Consider the following 22,340-nt stretch of genomic DNA (forward strand, 5'->3'; position numbering starts at 1 on the left):
GCTGGGGGAGGAGGGGGCTGCACCTTGCTGCCCTGGTTAGGGGTGTTAAGCTGCTCCTTTGCCTCAGAGAGGGCCAAGTGCAGCACTTGTGTGCAGAAACACTTCATTAGCCCTGGTCTGCAAAGCTACTGCAGCAACTGGTGGGGCCAGAGCACCCCTTTCTGCGCTTGGAAATGAGCTGAGTCAGTCATGGGACAAGGCAGGGCATTCCCCACGTGTGCCCATTGTGAATTCCCTGTGCCCCGACTGTGTCGCGTCCCGCTCCTCAGTGACATCCCGCCCAGCCCGGAACATGGAACTCCCCGTTTCCAAGGACACGTGGCCATTGTCACCAGCACACAGCAGGACCGGTCAGACCCTTCGGCGGCTGCGTCGAGAGCGGAGGTGTCGGAGCGATAGCGAGTGTTGTTCCAGCTTGGTTGGTTCTAGCACACGCTGTTCAAGAGGCCGATCCACACACTGAGTGGAGGTAATTATTTACAGTTCTGTGCAGAAACGGGGGGGGGGCTCAGGGACAAATTCACAAAGCCAGCACCACAAGAACCAGAGTGTCTTTGTATTTCTACATTTTAGCAAAGAAAGGAATTAGTGTTCACTGACTGCAAGTTCCCTAGTTCTCTTCATAATTAGTATTCTGTCTGCTTTCGGGTAATGATCCTCTCACTTCTCATGCTCAATAGTCTGCATGCTCAGACTCTCCCTTCTTCTTAGTGAGAGGCTCCTTGAGTGGATAGCCGTGGTCTGCCCCTGCTGGAATGGCCTTTTACCTCGCAGGAGGTGATTCAGCACAGTTTCTGCATTGGCTTTATCAGTTTGTTCCTTTCCTTGGGGATTCTGCCAAATGTCCTTGTGCCCATAAATTCTCCATTCTTTGTGTCCACCATCAGTGGTACATCCTTCTTCCCAAGCCTTGCTAACCTCCCCTGTGCCTGAGGAAACTGAAGCCTGTCAAGCCCTGCACCTCCACAAGGCCATTCAGCCCAGAAGCAACCCGCCTTTCAAAGGCCTGGCCATCACTTAGAGCTTGTTGGCTACTTCTTGTTTCATGGGAATAATCTCCCTCCTTGTTGATGAGCCTTGAAAGCCACAAGGGAGAAACATCAAAGAACACATTTTCCTGACAAATATTTTGCATTTTGCAGATTTTTCAGCAGGATCAGTGGCTGTGTGGGAGCCAGAGCACCCGAGGCAGAGCGGGATGGCGGAGCTGAGGGCCTGGTCACGATCCAGAGCATTCCGCAGGGCCCCAACCCGCACTGCGTCCCGCAGGGCCCCCAACAGCGCTGCGATGCCCGTCAGGGTGACCCAGGGGTCCCAGGACCAACAGGTGAGGGGCAGCTGTCGGGCTCTGCGGGTTGCCAGCGGGTGGGGGCTTGGCCGTGGTGTTGGTGTCAGGTGCTGCTGAGCCCGCGGGACCTGTCGGGCAGGGCTGGGGCCCCACTGGTGCTCCAAGGGCCCCTTTGAGGCAGCTGCCCCGGTGGAAACGACTCACAGGGATGACACGGAGGAGGTGCCAGCGGAAGTGGGAAGTTCTCTGATGGAAGGGGTTCCCAGGGATGCCACTGAGGAGGTGCCAGTGAAAGTCAGATGTTCTCCATGCTGGGACACTCAGGAAATTCATGCTCTGGGCATGGCTCTTGGTCAAAATGCATAGATTTCTCATTGTTCTGTCTTTGCCCTGCACTCACCGAACATGTCAGGAGAAAGGAAACGCTCTAACAGTATTTTTTACTATTAGGAGTAGCCATTTCTTTATTCTCAGCTGTGATGCATAGTGGAGAGCTCCAGCTACATGCACACCATTTTCAAAGCTTTTCCAAACAAAGAAATTTTAGCATTTTTAGCAGCCAAAGACATGAATCTTCATTGGTTCTAAATTACATCATTTCTTCAATTAAGTAATATTCTATCTTTGGTATTGATGTCTCCCTTCACATGGTAATTAGTGCACATCTTTCAGTCCATTTATCATAGCTTTTCAGATTTTTTCTCAGGCAATTTTGCCTATGGAATGAAGCAGTTGGATGGCAGTAGTTGTTTTCATTAAAAAATGTACTTAGGCTGATGGACATTTTAACCTCCAGCGGAATGCAATACATTCTGTACTAAATGATGAGATCAGCCAAGCAACCCAAATTTTGTAATATCTGATTAACCTAGGATAAACTGTTTCCATTTCACACCTGCAAAGAATTGCATCTAGAGCTGAGGACAAGAGAAAGGGTTCTCATGCCTGTTGAGAGTCGAAATTCACCTTATGCAGGTGAAATTCTTCTTGGAGCTGACTGTAGGATGTGCTTCCTTAGTACCAAATCAATCCCGGCATCAGGTCGTGTCCAAAATTCTTGTATTTTTGTCAACCACTCTCAGCTGGATTGTTAGCTGAACACTGGCCAGTTCAGTTGTACTCAGGCACTTGATTCCAAGGGAAGCCTGTGCCTATAAATTCCAGCAATTGGGAATGGATCACTTGCTACTTGAACGTTTGGCTGCATTAGAGGCTAAGGGAGGGTTGTTTTCTCAGGGCAGTTTTGTAGCCAGCTGCTTGCAGAGGGAGAACTGTGTCAAAGCAGCCCTTTTTAGTGATGTGACAGCAAGCCTTGGCAAATACAGCTCTTGTTTAAAGTGAAGGGCCTAGTTAATCAGCAGTGATGGAGAGTAGGCTGAAGTTTTTACAGAAAATATCTTTTTCCTTTTAGCCAAATGCCAGTGAGGCATTGCACAATGGAAGTGCGCAGAATGTCCAATTGAATAACCCACTTGGAGGTATGGTTGCCTTTCACATTTTGCTCAATATCTGTAAGACTTTCAACTTGGTAATTCATTTTTGCAGCATATTCTCGGGACAGGGGATCTCTTGTGTTCAGAGATCTCAACTGGAGGTGGTATGCCCTCAGGTCAAGCTTGCAGTCTCTTGTCACTGCATGTAGCCACTGGTTTGTTTTCCCCTGAGAAAGCCTGCCAGTCCTTCCTTGTTCCCATACTGCTTGATGGGATGCAATTTGGAGCATTGAGGTCAAGGTTTGGACCACCCCATGCACCTAAATTCACTGCCTTGGTAGCTAAGCTTTTGATTTTGGAGTATCTAGGCACTGTCATTATCCTTTAAATTTAATTGGGAAATTGAAAGAAAATGACCTTGAGGAAGTTGCGTAGAGAATTTCACAAGGTCAGCATGGGAAATTTTGCTTGATTTAATTTTTTGTCTTGGTCGTTGATAAGCAAGTGTTGCCACAACACTGTGCTGGGTTCTTTTCAAGGAAATGGAAAGGAAGATACTGATGTCATCTTCCCCACGGATTCCATAATTTCCCACAAAACACAACGTGCTTGGGTGATGTCATTTGTTATTAATCTGCTCTCAGTGCTGTTTCCCCAAGGAGCCTGGCTCCAGGCAGACTCGAGGTGCACATTCCCCTAAAGGCACTCAGTAGTGCTGCCTGCAGCAGTGAGCTGAGCCAGGTACAGCCAGCTGCCCTGAGAAAAGCAGGCTCTCACCTGGCTGTGGCTGCAGTCACCTGCCTGCAGGGACTTCCCTGCCACTGCAAGTGCAGCTCTTGCTCTGCCTTAGCCTAGTGCAGAGCATTTTAAACTAGCATCATGGTGGCTTTCCGGAGAGACAAAGCTAAACTTCAGATTTCTCCCTGGGGACGTTCTGTTTCACATGTGGATGATGATTTGTGTGATTCTTGGTGGTGGTCAACACAGATCCTAAGGGAATACTTAACATTCAGTAACTGGGGTGTGAGGACTGGCAGTAGTGAGACAATTGTGGAACTTGGTGCCGCTTTGGCTTTAGGCTGGCACAGAGAAACTCAGGTGAGACAGGTCTGGTTGCTGGTAGGGTACAGGGTGCCTTTGCAACATGCTCCATGCAGTACCAGTTAGGGACTGGGCTTTGTCACAGAATCAGAGAATCAGAATCAGAGTTGGAAGGGATCCACAAGGACATGCAAGTGCATTTGGAACTTGTCCAAATATTTTCTGAGCTCTGGTGGACTTGGTACCATGAGCAGCCTTGTGGGGAGCCTGTCCCAATGCCTGATCACCCTCTGGGTGAAGAGCTCCTACCTAATTTTCATCTGAATGCTTGGTTATGGTTTCAGGTAATTTTCTTTAGAAGTCATTCAGGGGTATGGTTTTAGGAGGTGTTTTGTTTGAATGCTGTGGGAAGTTTCTCTATCCACATTGGATTGAGCTTCTCAAACATTAGTAGTGTCTTCACTCGACAACTGGCATGTTTACAGTGTTCTCAATAATTGAAGTGTGTGATGTTTGTGCAATTAGGTTTGCAGACAAATACCAGAGAGGCATGGTCCAAGGAACAGGAAGTGGAGAAAGGCATTAAAAATTTGACCTACGTTGAAAGACTGAAGGAGCGTGTAAAGAAAGGTCAGTCTCCGTGTGTGTGATGGCAGGGACAAAGCTCCCGGATTTCTCACCAATACGCATGAAGTCTCCATCAGCCACTAAGCAGGAGTTCCTGGTTTCAAAACAGCGCCTGCTGTGTCATATCCCCTCCCTTGACCTGCTGGCCACGCTTCACCTGATGCAGCCCAGGACACGGTTGCCTTTCTGGGCTGCCAGCACACGTTGCCAGCTCATGCCCAGCCTCTCATCCACCAGCACCCCCAAGTCCTCCCCACCTTCATCCCAGCCGCCCCATCCCATCGCAGCATCCCTGCCCAGCAGGGACAGGCCATGTCCCAACCCCAAAGATGCAGCACTTTGCACTTGGCCTTGTTGAATCTGATGAGGTTCCCAGGGCCCTACCTGCCAAGGTTCTCCATGTCCCTCTTGATGGCATCCCAGGCCTCTGGTGTTGTCAAACTTGCCAAAGGTGCACTTAATCCCACTGTCCATATCATTCTTATGGACATCATATGCAATCATATGAAAACCACCATGCATATAAAGAGTTTTTCATAAATACCTCCCCTCCAGTATCACTCCTTTACATGGTATTTTTAATGACTCTTCCTTCCTAATGCTTTACTGTTTGGATTCGTACTGATCTATAAATTCTGAACAAATAGAGTTTCAACAGTCTTGGTACATCCTCTTGAGTCAACTACCTTGCTTCCTCCCACTCCCCATTTGACAATTTGTTTTCTGTTTTTTCTTTACTGAAGTGAAAATACCAGAGCTCAGGAGGGCCCCACACAGCTCTCCAGATTTTGTGCCTGAGAGAAAGAGAACGATGCCCACGAACCCTGCAAAATTCTTCCAGAGACCTTTCAGTACTGTTTCTCAACGACCCATCAGAGACAGGGTGATTCATTTACTGGCTCTGAAGAATTACAAGAAGTCAGAGCTACTTGCCTGCTTAGAGAGAGAGGGAGTTGTGGAAAAGGACAAGGAATCCCTTGGAAAGGTCCTTCAGGAGGTGAGATCCTGGAGCTGCTGCCTGCAATGCTAACTCTTAGCAGCCTTACTTCAGGTTTCAATTAGAATCTAATGAGAGGCTTAGGAAATGCTCCTTGTTTGCATTTTCCCATCAATTTTACCCAGTTTCCACCCAACTGCAAGTCCATGTGACAAAAAGAAAGAAATCCTCAAAACTTGTTGTTGTTTTCCCTCTTTTCCTTGCACTGTTGAACTGCTTCATGAAGTAACTTCACAGGGTGAAACTCTCAACTGGGTGAAACACTTAGCTGAGGTCCTTAAAATACCCTGGGACAAGTTTCAGAGGAGAGAATTTTGGTAGCTGCACAGGGCAGTATTTCATTTGAACGGACTTGGTGGCCTCTCAATGGTATTTGCTTCTACTGGGGTCTGTGGGGGTTGCCTTCCAGGGAAGGGTGTTCCAGGCAAATCCTACATGAGAAAGGTGGTGGCCCAACTTTGAGCACAGAGTTTCTTTGCTCTTGTGTGGATTGAGTCTTCAACTTCCTTGGCACCTATTATTTCTCATAATTTTCCAGTTGTCCTTTGAGTGCCACTGGTATTTCTTTATTACAGCCATTCATACGATTCACATTGACTGAAGGATGCAGTGGCTGTTTCCTTCCTTGTTCAATAGTCCCCGTCAGTGTAGGCTGTTGCTGAATTATGCAAGCATTAACGTATCAAGTAGCAATATTTCCTTTTTAGCTAGGAAAACGCGATGGTAAGATTTCAAAGCTCAGGTCCTGAGAGGGCAAGAGATGAAAGAAAATTCTCCTTTCTCTTTCTTCTTGTTAATGTTTAAGGAGATTTTGAAGGAGTAGTTTCTTGTTTGCAGTGTGAGCTTCCTCAAGATACTGGTTTGCATTCTGAAAGGGCTTTGTGAACAGCACTACATCCTGAAAACGGTTATTCACATTTTTCTTAACTTTATAGGGAGGTTGTGTTATTTTTCCTATACATGAAAAACCAGTAGGGAGAACTTGCTGAGCTCTTATACTCACAGCCCTCCTTCTCTTCCAACACAGCCTTAGTTCTGCTTTTAAGAAGTGAATTCCTGATTCTGGGTATCTTTGTTACTTTTAAGCTGTTGAAGTGTAGCTCTAGGTAGGTTATCTCCTGTAAGAGTTCCATAGGAAGCTGTAGTTTCCTCTGAGCAGACACTTGAGAAAGAAAAGCAGTTCTGTTTGCAGAGACAAATGCCAGCATCCTGTGGTGCTTCATGGGATGATGAAAACATGCCCCGTTACAGGTCCAGGCTGTGCTCTGCCATGGCAATGTAGCTGGGTGAAACAAGAGGGCAGCAGGAGTCCTCCTGAGGGTGGAAAAATATGGACTTGCTCATGGAGATGATGTTCTCCAGGTCCTACGCAAAAGAAAAGGAAAACAGAAAGGAAAAACCTGGCCTCTCCATGTATTTCAAATGGTGAAGACTGAGAGTTCTGGCATAGTGTACCTTGATTCTCAAAGCTGCGTTAAAGACCAAAAAACCTGGATCCCTGGTGCAGGGAGAGGTTTTCAGAGCATCCATTTCCTCCATGCTTGCAGCACTTTGGCATTTTCTTACATCCAAATTTCTACAGCCCAAATGGACCACACCTGTTTAATCTTGTTGCCTCTTACATGACAGCTGCTTTGTTCTTCACATCAAACAAAAGTCCTGGAAAACTGGTGCATGATTTTCTTTTCAGCTTTGCTTTAGCTTTGCGCTACCAGTTTTACATCTGTAGTCTGCCTTTAGGTGTAGTGAATATTGACCTTTTAAATGTCTGCCTGTAGGTAGCCAGCCTGGATGCAAATGAGAATTCTTTCAGCCTGAAGGAACCTTTCTTCAAAGACATTCAGGTTGATTGGCCTGGCTACAGTGAAAGAGATAGAAAGACATTGGAGGTGACCCTTTTTCAGTAAGTTCAGTCAGGACAACAGCCATTTCAAAAAAACCCTCTGGGAAATGAAGGTCTGTTCTCGCTGTGAGGAAAGAGCGATGACTGCTGATATTTTTGCCTTGTAACCTGAAATGTTGGACCATCCTTACAGAAAAACAGCTCCATCTCCAAATGCCACCAGCACCAGCCAGTCACTGTCTCTGGGACCTTCTGAAAGAAATGCTCCACTGAGAACGGCTCAGGTATTTTGTGAATTTTTAAACATTCTCTACCCTAGATGATGTTTTATCCCACTTGCTCTTGGGGTCCAAGCTGTGATATGAAGCAGTAGTGTTGTCTTTATATCATATAAACCTGAAGTGTGTACTTCTAATGGGATTCCTGTAATACTTTTCAAGATGCTTACAATGTCAAAGCCTGCAACAAGCTTGCAGACATGACTTGTTTCTTATGGTGCATAGGAAACTCTGCTAAGGACAAGATGTGGACATGTTTTTGGTACCTAGCTGTGTCTGTGCAGGGTTCTTGATGATATGGCAGCTCTAGTACCTAAATCATGCACGGTAATGCCAGTGCTACTGTTTGAATAGAAATCTTAGGGAAGTCTAGCATGAGGACAAATTCCAGTACTGAGGCATTTGTAGGACACTTGTTTTTCTGTCCTAAGCAGCATTTAGGCTCCCATTTTGATTCAGGCTATCCCATGTGTGAGGAGGGGACTCTGAATCATCAGGGAATACCTTGGACTTGACAGGCTTAAAATCAAGAGATGGCCAGTACAAGAGGGCAAGGATAAAGGTTTGAAAGAATCTTGGAAAACACTGCATGAAAGGCATATTTTCTATACCTTAAAAGAATTCTCTTTAAACAGGAGGGAGGACACAGCTCTGGTTTTCCCTAGCTCTTTTCCCAGCCAGAGCAGAAAATGCTGCAGGGCCCAGCATCCTCTTATGCCCTACCTCCATGCCCACAGCATTTCTGTCAGCGGGCTGGCACAGAGCCGTGTCTGGCAGTCCTGCTGTGAGCTGCTGATGTGCACGGGTGGGAGCAGCGTGTGCTTGGTAGGGAAGAGGCTGTGACCCAGGGTTTCCTCTGGAGAGCAGCAGGAATGAGACCTGCAGCCAGACTGGGGCTTCTCTCTGTTGTTATCATCTCTGCACTGGACACGCTGTGATCAGCACCGCACCGGCGGCTTCTTGGGGCTGCTTTAGGGAATCGTGTGGGTGTGCGACAGCAAGAGTTGAGTGTGTTCCTGGTGTGTCTAAGCAGAAATAGGGAGCAAGATAAAGCCAACCTGAGCTCCTCATATTTTGGGAAGCCTTTGATAGAGGTGCTGAAGGGAATGTCTTTCTCCCAAAGCCATTTAGCTACAGAGTTGGAGGAGGACTTGCTGAATACTCAGGTGAGAAAGTAGGAATGAAATAGTGAACATATTTAGCTGCAGCACATCCTTATATAACAGGCCTTTTTAGGTAAGAAAGGTGTGTGTTCAACCATTGCCAGGTCAGAAATGCTGCTTTTTCAGAGCAAAACTAATTGGGATCATCTTTGCAGAAACAGCCTCTGGCTTCTGCCTTTATCAGTCCTGTGAGGACCAAGAAGCAGAGGATTGACCAAGAGCCCAGTGATATCCAGCCAGCAGCTGGTGGCCGCTCTCCTTCTTCCTTGGACCTGCCTTCCACATCCTGCTCACCTTTGAACCTGTCTGCCAGTGTCAGCTCCATTTCCACCTCCACCCATGAGCTACAAGAGAAAGATAAAATTCGGACTCCGTCTGGAATCCCAGTGCCTGTCAGGGTGCAGGGGAAGACTCCCAACTCCAAAGGTGAGAAAACAGAGTTAGACAGAGTGGAAAAACTCCATCCTTTGGAATTTGCTTGCCATGAGCAAAGCCAAAGAGATGAGCAGAGAGTGCAGGACCCAAGCAGAAGAGGAGTCACACGATCCAAGTGCAAAGGGTATTGAAGTGATGGACCACTTTTAGATATGCTTCCATTTCATTTTTTACTGGATATCTGTATGGTTTTTTAGACATATCTAACCTCCCATCCACCGGCACCTCCAAGTCCTCCCCACCTTCATCCCCAAGCCTGTCTTGGTGCCAGGGAATGCCCCAACCCCAAAGATGCAGCACGTTGCACTTGGCCTTGTTGAATCTGATGAGGTTGCAAGGGCCCCACTTCCTGGTCCTTCTGGATGGCATCCTGTGCCTATGGGTTTGGCAAACTTGCTGAGGGTGCACTTAATCCCACTGTCTGTGTCATTCTAGACATAGCTCCATGCTTGGGCTTACAAACTGGGGAAATCATATAAAAGCATCATGCATAAAAATAATTTTTCATAAAAACTTCCCATCCAGCATCACTCCTTTACCAGCTTTTAATGACTGTTTCTTTTTAATGCTTTACTGTTTGGATTCTTGGAGATCTGTAAATGCCGAACAAATAGAGGCTCAAAAGTCTTGGTACATCCTTTTGAATCTACTCCCTTGCCTTCTCCAAACCTCCAATTTGAACTCCAATTTGTTTCTGGTTTTCCCTCACTTTAGGAGGAAAAGCAGAGGTCAGAGGAGCCCAACAAAGCAATTCAGGTCCTGTGTCTGAGAAGAAGAGGATGATGTCTGTGAGACTTGCAGACATTGACTGGAGTGGTTGCGCTGCTGTTTACGGCCGACCCTACAGGGACAGGGTGATTCATTTACTTGCTCTGAGGGATTACAAGGAGCCAGAGTTACTCGCTCGGCTGCAGAGAGATGGAGTCAGGCAAAAGGACAAGGATTCCCTTGGCAAAATCCTTCAGGAGGTGAGATCGTGGAGCTTGTGCCAGCACCTCTTCCATCATGCTATTCTGCTGTTCATCATTTTACTGCTTCCTCGCCTGTTTAAATTAGAGACTTTTCCAATACTCCTTTGAGTTAAGTTCCACTGGGATTTCCTTCTCATAGGCTTTCGTACAATGCTCACCCATTGAAAGATGCAGTCGATCCTTCCTTCCTTTCTAAATATTCCCCATCCACATAGGCTTTTGCTGAACAATGCAAGCATTAATATATCAAATAGGAATATTTCATCTTTAGCTAGGGAAAAGCATTTTGGAACCTAGTCAAAGGACTCCAATTCAACATGGATACACTTTCAGTTGATCCTACAGTGGCTTTAAGGAACTGATTGCCTGACCCTGTGAAGTTTGTTGCTGTGTTTGCCCAGGGCAGTGGCAGGGATTTTTTCCCCCTGAAGACATTCACAATATAATGAGAGCCATGTTTTGCCATCCCAACTGAAGTAGCCCATTTAGATTTCTGTAGTTTGCATAGAGGTGTCATGAACATTTGTTCTCCGAAATGTCTGCCTGTAGGTTGCCAACCTGAATGCAAAGGATAATTCCTTCAGTCTGAAGGAACATCTGTTTCAAGCCCTTCAGACTGATTGGCCTGGCTACAGTAAAACCGATCGAGCGAATTTGAAGTTAATACTTTCTAGGTAAGTTCAGTCTTCTGGGGAAGGAAAAGAGCCTTTTCCGAAGAAAGCCCTGGGAAATGAAGCCTAGGTTCTTAGAATATGCTGAGATAGCAGGGACCTGCCAGGACCCTGGCCCTGCACAGGACACCACAAGAATCACACCAGGTGCCCAAGAGTGCTGTTCAAACACTTCCTGAAGCCTTGCTGCAGTGGCCACTGGCCTGGGGAGCCTGTTGCAGTGCTCAAGCACCCTCTGGGCCACAAATGTTTTCCTGATATCCTGCCTAAAGCTCCCTCAACTCAGCCTCATGCTGCTTCCTTGAGTCCTGGCACTGAAGGTCTGCAAGGAAAGGACTATGGCAGTTGATATTTCAGCCTTGTAACTTGAAGTATTGGACCATCCTTACAGAAAAACTGCTCCATCTCAGAACCCCGCCAGCAGCAGCCAAGCGACATCTCCAGGGCCTTCTGAGAGAGATGCCCCAGCAAGACCTGCTCAGGTATTTTGTGCATTTTTAACATTCTGTACTCTGTATGAAGTTTCAGCAGACTTGCTGGTGGTATAAAAGCTGTGATGTGAATGTGCAGGACCAGGCCTAAGCGTGTTTTGCCTCAGACTTTCTGAGTGCTGTGACAGGAAGGCTGTGATGAGAGGATCCTGCAGGGGTGGAGCAGCACTGTCCTGAGCCAAATTTCTGCTCTGCCTGAAGACTTGAGCTCAGTCCCCACCCTCAACCCATTCCCTGGAGAAGGCCTCCAAGGGCTGGCTCTGCAGGAAAAATCTCCTGTCCATAAGAGGCTGGACCAGGGCAGGGCAGATGGGGCCCTCTCGCTCTCTTGTCCCTGTCTCTCTGTCACTCTCATTGCTGACTCCAGCTCTGCACTATCCACGTGGCTGCACCAACACAGGATCTGCAGAATGGTGATATTCCCTCAGTCCCTCCTCTGCCTCTCTTTCTCTCCTCCCTCACTCTGCCAGGGCACACACGGCTGTCCTGTTCTACTCCATCCTCAGTTGGGAAGTTTGCTGGGGGTGTGGGGAGCTTGTGGCTATGTGTTGTGGCTTGTGAGTCAGCAGCTTTGAGAAGGTCCTTGGGAGGAGCTGAGAGATGATTGAAGGGCACTGAGCAACAGTGAGGGCTCCTTGGTGACCCCTTGTGAAACTCTCTTGTACAGATGTAAGGGCTTGTTAGCCAACAGCTTTTGAGTCTGCACAGCAGGTAGCATGCTGCATTTAAGACAACTGCACCTAAAAGCACAAGAGTTTCTTGACATGTGGCTGCTGTCTTTGTTCATCCTGATGAGAATTCACAACCAACCATCACACCCTGTACTCTTGCTGGATTTAAGACAACTGTACCTAGAAGCACAAGAGTTTCTTGACGTGTGGCTGCTTTCTTTGTTCATCTTGATGAGAATTCACAACCAACCATCACACCCTGTACTCCTGGGTTCTAATAGTGAAGCACTAATCTCGTTTCTAACACATGAGACTCTAAAACAGCCAGGTGCCTCTTCAGTAAATCATGTGGGTGTTTGACAGCAAAAGCTGAGTCTTTTCCTGGTGTGTGCAAGCAGAAATTGGGACCTAGACAAAACTTACTGGACCTGCCCTTTGGGGGAGGCTTTGCTGGAGCTGCTGAAGGGAGTGTCTACCTCCCAAAGCCTTTTAGCAGTAGACTTGGAGAAGGACTTGCTATGTGCTAAGATGAGAAACTAGGAATGCAATAGAGCCGATATTTACCTGGAGGTCTTCCATGTTTGACAGCTATTTTTATTTAAAAAACATGTGTTTTCAACCTTTGCAAGTTCACAAATCCTGCTTCTTTAGAACGGGAGCAAAACCTGATCCGGGTCAGAGATTAATGAATTGTTTTGTTATTGTTGTAGAAACGGCCTTGGGCTTCTGGCTTGACCAGTCCTGCGATGAGCAAGAAGCAGAGGACTGAGCAGTAGCTCAGTTACCTCCAGCCAGCACCTGGTGGCCACTCTTCTTCCTGGGTGCTGGCTTTGACATCCCATTCTACTTCCTGCCTGTCTCCAAATGTCGGCTCCATTTCCCCTGCACCCTTTAGTTTCAAGAAATACACAAATTTCTGAGTTCTACAATGACAGCACTCATGTGCTGAAGGCTACCTTGTCAAAAAAGATGTGAAGAGAATTCGGGAGGCTGAAGCACTTGTGTCCCTTGGATCTCAATGAAGGTATCAATGTGCAGCTTTTCCTAACTCCAGTGTGGATAATGATGGAGTAAAGATTTGATGATTAAGAGAAGCCTCTGCATGAATTAAGGTGCAAGAAAGACCATATGCCAGAGTCAATAGCACAGACATTATTTAATAGCAAATATGAACTAGGGAGATAGAAAGCTAAAGGAGGAGATGGGCCAGGTGGGGAGAAGTGCTGAGATGAACACCGAGGTGGGTTGTGCCCGGACGGGCCCTCCCTTCCTGCAGTGCAGTTGCACAGGCTCAGCTGCAGCAGTGGTGCTGCACCCCCTCATCGTATTTGCAGAGCAGGAGGGGAGGGAGAATTGTGTGTGTGTGTGTGTGTGTGTGTGTGTGTTTGTGTGTGTGTGTGGTATAAAACACTGGAAAGTGCTGCCAGCTTGTGTCAGAGCAGTGATGTTGGCAAGGGCAGTCAGGCCTCCTGCAGCTCTGGGGCTCTGGGGCAGCCGTGGCCTTTGGAGCAGACGTGGCGGGGCCCTGGGTCACACTGGATACAGCCAGGGATGCTCCGTGGAAGGCTGAGGGCAAGCCTGGCCCTGCAGGGGAGCAGTGGAGTGAGGCCTGTGCTAGGGCTCTTGCTAGCAAATGTCACTGGGCAGGGGCCAGTAGTTCAAGCTCCCGCTTCTCGGGAACCTCTCAAAATGTTGAAAGGCATCTGTGGTTTTCTTTTCAAACTTATCCTGCACAGCAGTCAGGTGCATCTGGCCTGGGATGCATCCCTGGCATATGTTGTTTTCTGTCCTTGTACTGAATTTTAACTTGTTAAAGATTTATTGCTTGTAAGTATTTATCTCAGGATGGTATGAAGTGTTTATTCTCATGTGGAATGAGTTTTTGTCATTCCAAAGAGAACCAGATCTTCAGGCCCAGAGGAGTAGAAGCTTTGGTGTGACAGTGTTGGGATGTGGCGTCTATTCTTCTCATTGCCACTTCATCTTGGATTTGTATCATGAGCTTGATAAACCTCACACCTGTTGATTGGAGGGAGAAGGGATTGAAGAAGGTTTCACTGCCTTCAGTGGCTTTAAGCATTAATGAGTTTTGCCCTCTTTAGGAGCTGCTGTGCTTGGGGTTGCTGTTGTGGTGGTTTCAGACTTGTCCAGAGTTTGTTTTTAGGTCTGTAATACAACAGCCTCAGTTTGCAAACTTCCCAGAAGGATGGTGGCTCACAGAGAAAAATGCCTCCAAAGTCAAACTGAGAGTATTTTTACTGGTTTACATGAATAAAACTAGACTGGCCTGGCTTGGTAACCTCCGAGTCAGCCTCAAGGCTATTTTAAAGAAAAGGTCATGAAATTCTAAGCTCTGCAGAAATGTTGACATGCCCTAATTTTCTTTTGATTTCTCCTTCATAGGGTAGCCCCAGCTACTCTGAGATGAGGAGCAGGTGCCAGTACCTCCACAAAAAGCTGTCCCCCATTCAGCAAGGAGTATCTGAATTTGGCAAGCGGCAAGTGCAGTCCTGGCACCAGTTGTCTGCTTCAGCAAGGAAACATCTATGAACTCGGGCTGTTGGATTTCAAAAGAAGATTAAGTTTTGAGGATTCTTCCAGTTAGGATTGAGTAGATGATTATTTGTCCAAAACATAGGATTAGTTAGCCTAAGATTACAGCATTTAGTATTGAACTTTAGCAATAAAGAAGTTGCATTATCGTTAACTCCCTCTCTTGTTGTCACTTCTCCCTAAAGAAGTATTTTTTCCCGTACCGGTTGGGGGATGGGCCAACTAAATCTGCTTTCTGAAAAAACCACTTCAAAAGTTCTCTCCCAAGTTTACCCTAAACCAACCATTTTTGGCACCCAATGTGAGGCCCAAGAAAGAAGAAAAACCTGTAATGATTGCATTTTGGTTGTGCTTACTGTGTAGTGGCACAAAGCAGTCAGTACCCATGTTACTTGAAGTGGTAATGACTCTCGGGGTGGGGGCCTTCATGTGTTTCTAGTCCCAAGGCTTGTTTGAAGTTTTAATACCTTTCTAGTCACTAGGATTATTTTCTTATCTAAAACTAGCTCCACTATTGTTCTAACACATAGCTTTTACACTAGAGGGGCATGGGTTTGAATAGCTATTGTGCTAGGCTCAGTCATAATAATTTATAGGGAGTTTACAAAAGGACTGAAGTCTGTTCAAGATGTATTTGGTTTATAGTTTCTTCATCCTACCCTACGCCCCAGTTCCAGTAGCATGTTTTGGGGGTTTATTAGAAACTACACCCAGTTTCTTAGAGGAAAAACAAGGGATGAAGCTTTCCAGCCTTTCCTTTCCTTCTTCTCCTTTGAATCTGTTGCGTCCCTTTTTGAAAATGTTTGGCTTCCCCTGAATGTTAAAGAGACCACTTTCCTCACATTTAATCTAGTAAGCTTCCTCTATACAGTCTACAGCTTCTCTAGACTGAGGGCTGAGTTGTCCAGAGGAGCTGATGAGACCCCTAACCCAGAAGTCGACCCAAGTGGGGAGAATTCTGAGTAGCGTAGAAAATAAGAGAGAATGAGTCAAACCCTGAAAGAATTTTCTGATCCCCCAGCCTAGGAATTTTCATGTGAACAAATTCAGAACCCAGATGAGGTGGGGAAATATCTAGAAGAGAGCTACCGTGATGACTTTACGGAGAAAAAGATCCTTGCAAAAAGCCAGGCCCTAGCCTTTGCTTATTGCACACTGCTGAATACTGTAGAACAGCAGATAGAAGCAGGGGGCAGGGAGATAAATCAAAAGCTACCCCAGTAACTCAGGCTGCAGCCGACACCCCAGCTACTCAGGTTCTAGCTAAACCAAACAGTGAACCTAAGCCTGCAGCTAAACAGACAATAACTCTCAACCCAATCAAAACAAGACCAAATGTGAAAAACGTACTCTACTCTACAGCCGGGAGCCGAAATCTGTCCTAAAACCTTTAACAAAAACTGCCACTAATTAAATCTGCTTTCTAAAAAATCCCCTTCAAAAGTTCTCTTCCAAATTTACCCTAAACCAAGACAACTTGTCATCTCCTGCTTTCTGCCTTTTTTCCCCTTACATTTCTTCACCCACTGGTTCCTGTCAGTGGCTGTTTCTCTTCAGTAGTTGATGGGCTTCTCTTCTTTTTTTCCTGCAATCCCCTACTCAAAATTATGGCTGCCAAAGTAGTGGCCCAAGAAGCCCCTGCCTGTGCATCTGCTGAACAGAAAGTCTGTGCTCAACTTGAAGAATCTCACTAAAACCCCAACGGACTTCCTGCTGCAGTTTGGGTTGTTTTCCCCTTCCTAGGCAGTCTTCATAGTGCTCTAAATAAATAGGTACCCTGAGGGGTACACATTCCAGGCGAGCACCCACTGCACAGCCTGCTCCAAGTAGATCTCATAGATCTCATCTCCACCTTCATCACCTCACAGTGGCTATGACTCCTGCATGGAAGAGACAGGCTGCGATGCTGCTTTCTGCTTTTGGTCCTTTTTTTGGAATAAAATATTTTATTTTAAAACATTCAAACCCTGGAGTTTCTTCCTACTTTCACCTACATGAACTGCCTTGACATCAAAACACTGCCCCCGGACATTACAAACTGGCTGGTGTGTTTGTAAGTGCAAAAAGTGTGAAAGCATCTAATTCTGTGCAGCACTAGGGTACAAATTTTCTCTTTTAGAACATGTCCCTTTTCGTATTCTGCAGAGGAATTATCTGGTTTTTATTGAATACATGGGGTTTTTTCTTAAGGTTTTTGGGAGAACTCTCAAGTTTATTTTTACTTGCAATTTACATCCAGCATTTATACAGGTTTTTTAAATTGTTCTTTTACATTTTTTTATTCCTTTGGGATATTGTGATTAGTATTCTTAGAAAGAAAACTTGCTGAACAAGTGTGATAACACAGAGAGCGGGAAAACAGAGATTAAAAGGAATGAAGATTTTAAAATTGCACTGTGCAGAAGAGACCCACAGACAACCACTGTAAACACAGCTGAGAGATTCAGCCTGGAGTAGAGTGGAACTCATTCACTGAAGATCTCTGGTGCACAGGAATGCAAAGACTGAGGAGAAAAGGAGAAAGTCGTTCAGTCATTTAGACTCCTGGAAACATTGTCTAGAGAACCAAAAATGCTATTACATTACAAACCTAAAACATCCCCAAATGGATTGATAAGTGTGATGTGCACATCTCTGCTGTTTTCAGAGTCAATGAAACTGACAATTAGGAATGGGAACCCAGATGTTTATCTCCATTACTCTAACAACACCTTAACAAGGCACTTGAGGAGCTGAGCACTAACATTCTCACCCTGCTCTATTTCCTTTACATTTGAATACAGGCTGGTAGAAGAAGAGATCTGGCTCTAATTTCTCCCCAAGTTAGCTGTTGCACTTTCAGGTTAGGAGTACGTGTAAAATTCAACTAATCACTCTCTCTATCCATGAATATTCCATTACTGAACTGACATCCAGAAACATCCTTTTTCTCTTTGTACCTTCCTAAGTACAGTATTCAGCATCTGTGGCCCAGAATATCCCCCCATTAACTTGCTGCCATCATCCCATTTCATTTCTTTTTCTCTCCTGTCCCGTGGGCATTCATCCCTCCTGGTTACACATAGGCCTCCTCGGCCCTTTTTGGGGTGCCCTGGAGTGCCAAGGCCACGGGGAGGAAATGTCTTTGCTGCCATGCTGAGCAGGATCTTGCCTGGCCCATAATGGCCTCCTGTCCCCTGTCTCTCATTGTCCTCTGACAGCCCCTGTGTCCCTGCACCCCTCTCAAGAGCAGGACTTTGGTGCCAACAGCCCCAGGCTCCACATCCACGCGTTGGCTCTGTCCCTATGGTATCCCCACGCGGCCGTTGCGCTGGGGCCGTTGTGGCGACAGCCGGCGAGCGGCGCCATGGCGGAGCTGCCGCTGCCCGCCGGGCTCAGAGCCAGCGCCTTCCCCGCCAAGCTGTGGCGCCTGGCGAACAGCCCCCGCGTCCGCTCCGTGCGCTGGGACAGCCGGCCCCGGGGGCTGCTCATCGACCGCTCCCTCTTCGAGCGGGAGCTGCTCAACCTGGGCGACGCCCGGGGCCCGGCCCCGCACACCTTCAGGGCCACGCAGTTCCGCAGCTTCGTGCGGCAGCTCTACCGCTACGGCTTCCACAGGGTGCCGGGCCGGGTTGGCTCGGCTGCGCCGGGCGATGCTGGCAGCTGTCTCCACTAGAGCAACCCCTGCTTTTGCCGCGACCGCCCCGACCTCCTGCTCCGCATCAGGTGCCGGAGCGCGGCCAACAGGCAGCGGCCGGCGGCGGGGCGGGAGGGCCGCGGGCGCCCGCCCCGCGGCTCCCAGCAGCTCCCCGGGGCGCGGCCCCTGCCGCACGGGCGGGACGGGTGCAGCCGCTTCAAGCCGCTCTCCAGGGAGCGGCTGCCGCTGCCGCCCGGGCGCTCGCCCAGCGGCTTCCTCCTGCTGCACAGGGAGCGGACGCTGCCGGACGGGCGGGAGCGGTGCAGCCCCCGGCCTGGCCGCTTCCAGCCGCCCCCCGGGCAGCGGCCGCTGCTCGCCCGGCGCCCGGCCTGCGGCTTCCACCTGCTGCACAGGGAGCGGCCGGTGCCGGCCCGGCGGGAGGGGCCGAGCCGCTTCCAGGAGCTCTATGGGGAGCGGCCGCCGCCCGCCGAGCGGGAGCTGCTGCGCATCCCGCCCTGCGGCTTCTTCGGTTTCTACGGGGAGCCGCTGCTGCCGCTCGGGCGGGAGGGGCCTCGCAGCCGCTTCCAGCAGCTCTACGGGGGGCAGCTGCCTCCAATCGACCGGGAGGTGCTCAGGATCCAGCCCTGCGGCTCCCAGCAGCTCCACAGGGAGCAGCAGCCCCCAGCACACGACCCGCGAGGTAGGAAAAGAGTTGTAGCCTTGCTTTTCCCCAAAAGGTCCTGAAAAGTGACTGTTTGAAGTATTTTTCCACAAGGCTCTGTCATTCTCGGCCCAAAATTCTCAAGCTTATTTAGAAGGGGCACCTAAAAAGGCAAAAGATTCTCTGCCTGGTTTTCCTGCCTGCTTCCTGTGATGGTTGATCCAAGGCAGCAACAGAGATCTGTGTCCCAGAGCCACATTGTGGAGTGTGACCAATGTCTTTGGATTCTTGCAGCCACCTTGGGCACTTCAGCCCCCAGCGCTCCACCTGGCAGTGCAGGTTGTGCAGCATCGACGGCCTCCGGCTCAGCCTGGAATGCACCTGGTGAAGAGCAATTGCCACCAGTGGATCTTGGCTTTGCCATCGAGCAAATGATCCGGGAGATCAGGAGATCCCTGCCTGAAAGGTCTCCCTCTGCTCAGGTAACCCATTGGAGGGGAATGGAAGAGGCTGGGCTGAGAGCTTTTGAACGCTGTTACATGGAGAAGGAGAGTAACCGTATCCTTGATGCGATTCCAGCAAAATACTGAATGATCTTTAGTTTTCTTTTTTTTTCTCTTGTTCTTTCAAGGGCAATATGAATGTTGCCCCTGAGTCTTCAGGAGGGGAGCCTGTGAACCGGGCTGCAGCAGAGGAAACTTCATCTGGCACCGAGAGCTGCAAGAACAGTTCCCCAGAGCCCGAGGAGCCTGGTAAGGACAGAGCCCCCGTTGGTTTAGAGAGGTGTGAGACGGCTGCTCTGAGCCTGCCTCGGGCAGGAAGGGAGACGAGAAGAGTTGAGTTCTTGTCCGCAGGGTTGGTGCTTCCTGGTGCCTTTAGTTCAAAGGCACATGCACAACCTGCCCGAGCTCTGCCCTCCACGCTTCGCCAGAGGCCTGGGCACTGAGTCCTCTGCTGTGGCAAGAGAGCAGGGAATAAACCTGACCTTGTGGGAGTTGTGCCACCAAGCTGGGTGTCCCAGTCTGGTTCATACCTCAGCCCCCAGCAGCCTTCAGCCATTTCAGTGAGGACTGTGGTCTCTCTGTCACTGGGACTGTCTGTGTTTCAAGCTCTCGTGGGTGCCATTTGCACTGTGGGTGCTGAGACTTTATTAGAATACTTAAATACTTTACACAGTTCCGTTTTGAAAACTTGGAAGGATCCCTGTTCTTTATAGAGCAGGCTTCAAATTGCCAAGTGAGAGTCTGCCTTTCAGGCCGTCTTTTAATGTCCCTGATAGAAGGACAATTGGTGCTCAAGGGGCGCTTGCACAAGGGCCAGTATTGTCTCAGTGTTCCCTTTGCTTCCCAGATCCCGTGTGATCAACGTGTCCAGGAGGGCTGCCCTGTGCGCCAGGAAGAGACAGAGGGAGAGCCTGTGACCATTGGGCAGGTAGAATTCCTCTATCTCTAGTTATATTTCTAGATGTGTATGGTTCTATTTATTGATATATGTAGTTGTATTTATAGGTTTATGTAGTTACATTTATCTATCTACATAGACAGAGATTTGTCCAGTTAATTTATTTTTAGTTTTAGGTGTATATATTTATATTTTTAGATGTGCAGTTATAGTTGTAGATGTCCATAGTTGTACTTATACATGTGTATAGTTACATTTACATATATATAGTTATATTTGTAGATAGGCATATTTGTTTTGATATATGGGGGTTTAGTTACATAGATTGATATCTGTACAGGTATAGGCCTCTTTTTAACCTCTTCCCCTGCTCTGCTTCCTGCCTCACCTCTTGCTTTTCCCCCGTGCCCCCTGTGTCCCCTCTCCCTGTGCTGGGTCCGAGCTGGCGGCCGGGCCGGGCGGAGCAGCAGTTCCAGCCCCAGGTGTCCCTGGAGCGGTGGGAGCTGCCGGTGGCCCCAGGCAGTGTCCCCTGAGGAGCTGCTGAAGGACGGTGAGACTGAGGGGGCTGAGGGGGCGGTGACGCTGAAGGGACGGTGACCCTGAGGTGCTGCTGGGGCTGAGGGCTGTGGGGCAGCCGAGGGCGATGGTGGCACTGAGGTGACAGGGAAGTGGCACAGGCCGAGGGGTGGCGGGTCTAGGGGGACGGGATGGGTCAGAAGGGACTGAGGGGCTGAGAGGACTGTGAGGGGCTGAAGAAACTGAAGGGGGCTGGGGGTTTGCCGAGAGCATGGCGGGGCTGAGGGGATGGAGGGGGCCGGCAGGGAGCACAGAGGGCTCCGGGACTGCAGCTCTGCCAGGCCTTGGAACCAGTTGCAGAGCCTCCGCTTTTGCCACAGCTGCAGTGGAGACCTTGAGGACAGCCGGAGACTGACGGGAGCCAGCAGGGAGAAGCTGAAGGCCAGCAGCAAGAGCAGGGAACGGGGACCTGCTGCTGCCCCGCTGGAGAGAGCCCGGGTGAGGCCACAGGGCCGGGGAGGCAGGGTGGGGCTGAGGGTGGCGTGGGCTGTGGCCGTGGGCACTGCCCGGCGGGGCAGCAGCGGGCCCTGCCCGTGCTGGGGCTGCTCAGCGCAGCTGCCCCGGCCGGCACAGGGGCTGTCCTTGGGCAAGGCAGCTGTGCCGGCAGGGCCCGGGAGCTGTGCCGGCTGTGCCGGGCTGCCGGGGCTGCGGGACAGTCCCGCCGCGGCTGCGCTCACCACAGCCTGGCCCGCTCGGCTGCTTTTTCTTTCTAACCCTCCTGGGGAGGCTCTGAGATCTTCCCTTCCCTGATGGAAGTGCAGCTGCTGCCAAGGAAAACGTCCCCATACTGACTCAGTGCTCCCTTTGCTTCCCAGCTGTGCCATCTGCCGTCCCTGTCCAGGAGAGCTGCTCTGCACGGGAGGAAGAGACCGAGGGAGAGGCTTTGAAGATGGGGCAGCTGGGATCCCTCTGCTTGCTGTTCTGTTTAAAGTTATGTTGCAGTTCTGTTTGTATTGATGCAGTTGGATGGGTATTTACCTTAGCACAGTGATATTTGTATATTTATAGACAGGTTTGGTTTATATATCTAATCTATTGACATATATATATGTGTGTATGTCTGTTGTATGTAGTATGTGATGTTTAATCTATATTTACATCTGTAGACTGTTATACTTGTATGTGCATTTATATATATGTGCATATACATATGTATTTAATTTTATTTTAAGATGTATGGAGGGCATTGTTGTATAAGTCTATTGATTGAATTCTTAGTGTAGGGCTATTTAGAGAGGGTATCCATATTTCTGTATTTCTGTATGGGCTCTACACTTGTAGTAATATGTAATAAATTAAGTTGTTAAACACGTAATTGATCTTTGTGTATAGTGAGTTGCTGTAGAGGTTGGCAATAAATTAAGTTTTATTAACTGAAGTTGGTATCTGTATATTTTTACCTAGACTGGTTGTAATAATCTAATAAATTCCTGGTTTTAACCTAAATTGAGATTTGTAGAGTCCTGTATTGTCAGTGTGGGTGTAGCAATTTGTGATAAATGACATTTTCCAATGGATGGAATGGATTCTCGTGTGTTTGTCGATCAGCAGTGCGGCTGTAGCAATCTGCAGGAAATGCCATTTGTCAACTGCAGTGGGTGTTTTGTGATTTGTGCCACCCAAA

General features: G+C 48.5%; 3 long non-coding RNA genes across 4 annotated transcripts in view; all 3 read left to right on the plus strand.

Annotated features, from left to right (window-relative positions):
• Window positions 1-8,969, plus strand: part of LOC137467234 (uncharacterized) — a 102,451-nt gene extending 93,482 nt beyond the window's left edge. Inside the window, exon 4 of one of the 2 annotated variants that reach the window (XR_010995460.1) lies at window positions 8,826-8,969. This is a non-coding gene — a long non-coding RNA (uncharacterized lncRNA). The remainder of the gene's footprint in view (window positions 1-8,825) is intronic. The other variant, XR_010995459.1, reaches the window with a different exon arrangement.
• Window positions 8,970-18,881: 9,912 nt separating this feature from the next.
• LOC137467261 (uncharacterized) lies at window positions 18,882-20,196 on the plus strand. Its single transcript, XR_010995467.1, has 3 exons — window positions 18,882-19,221; window positions 19,371-19,491; window positions 20,090-20,196. It is a non-coding gene; the product is annotated as an uncharacterized lncRNA (long non-coding RNA).
• A 301-nt stretch (window positions 20,197-20,497) lies between these two features.
• LOC137467232 (uncharacterized) lies at window positions 20,498-21,641 on the plus strand. The gene is made up of 3 exons (XR_010995458.1): window positions 20,498-20,690; window positions 21,037-21,154; window positions 21,532-21,641. It is a non-coding gene; the product is annotated as an uncharacterized lncRNA (long non-coding RNA).
• Window positions 21,642-22,340: the final 699 nt, after the last annotated feature.

This window comes from Anomalospiza imberbis, unplaced genomic scaffold (genome assembly GCF_031753505.1).
Source record: "Anomalospiza imberbis isolate Cuckoo-Finch-1a 21T00152 unplaced genomic scaffold, ASM3175350v1 scaffold_55, whole genome shotgun sequence".
Classification (NCBI taxonomy): domain Eukaryota; kingdom Metazoa; phylum Chordata; class Aves; order Passeriformes; family Viduidae; genus Anomalospiza; species Anomalospiza imberbis.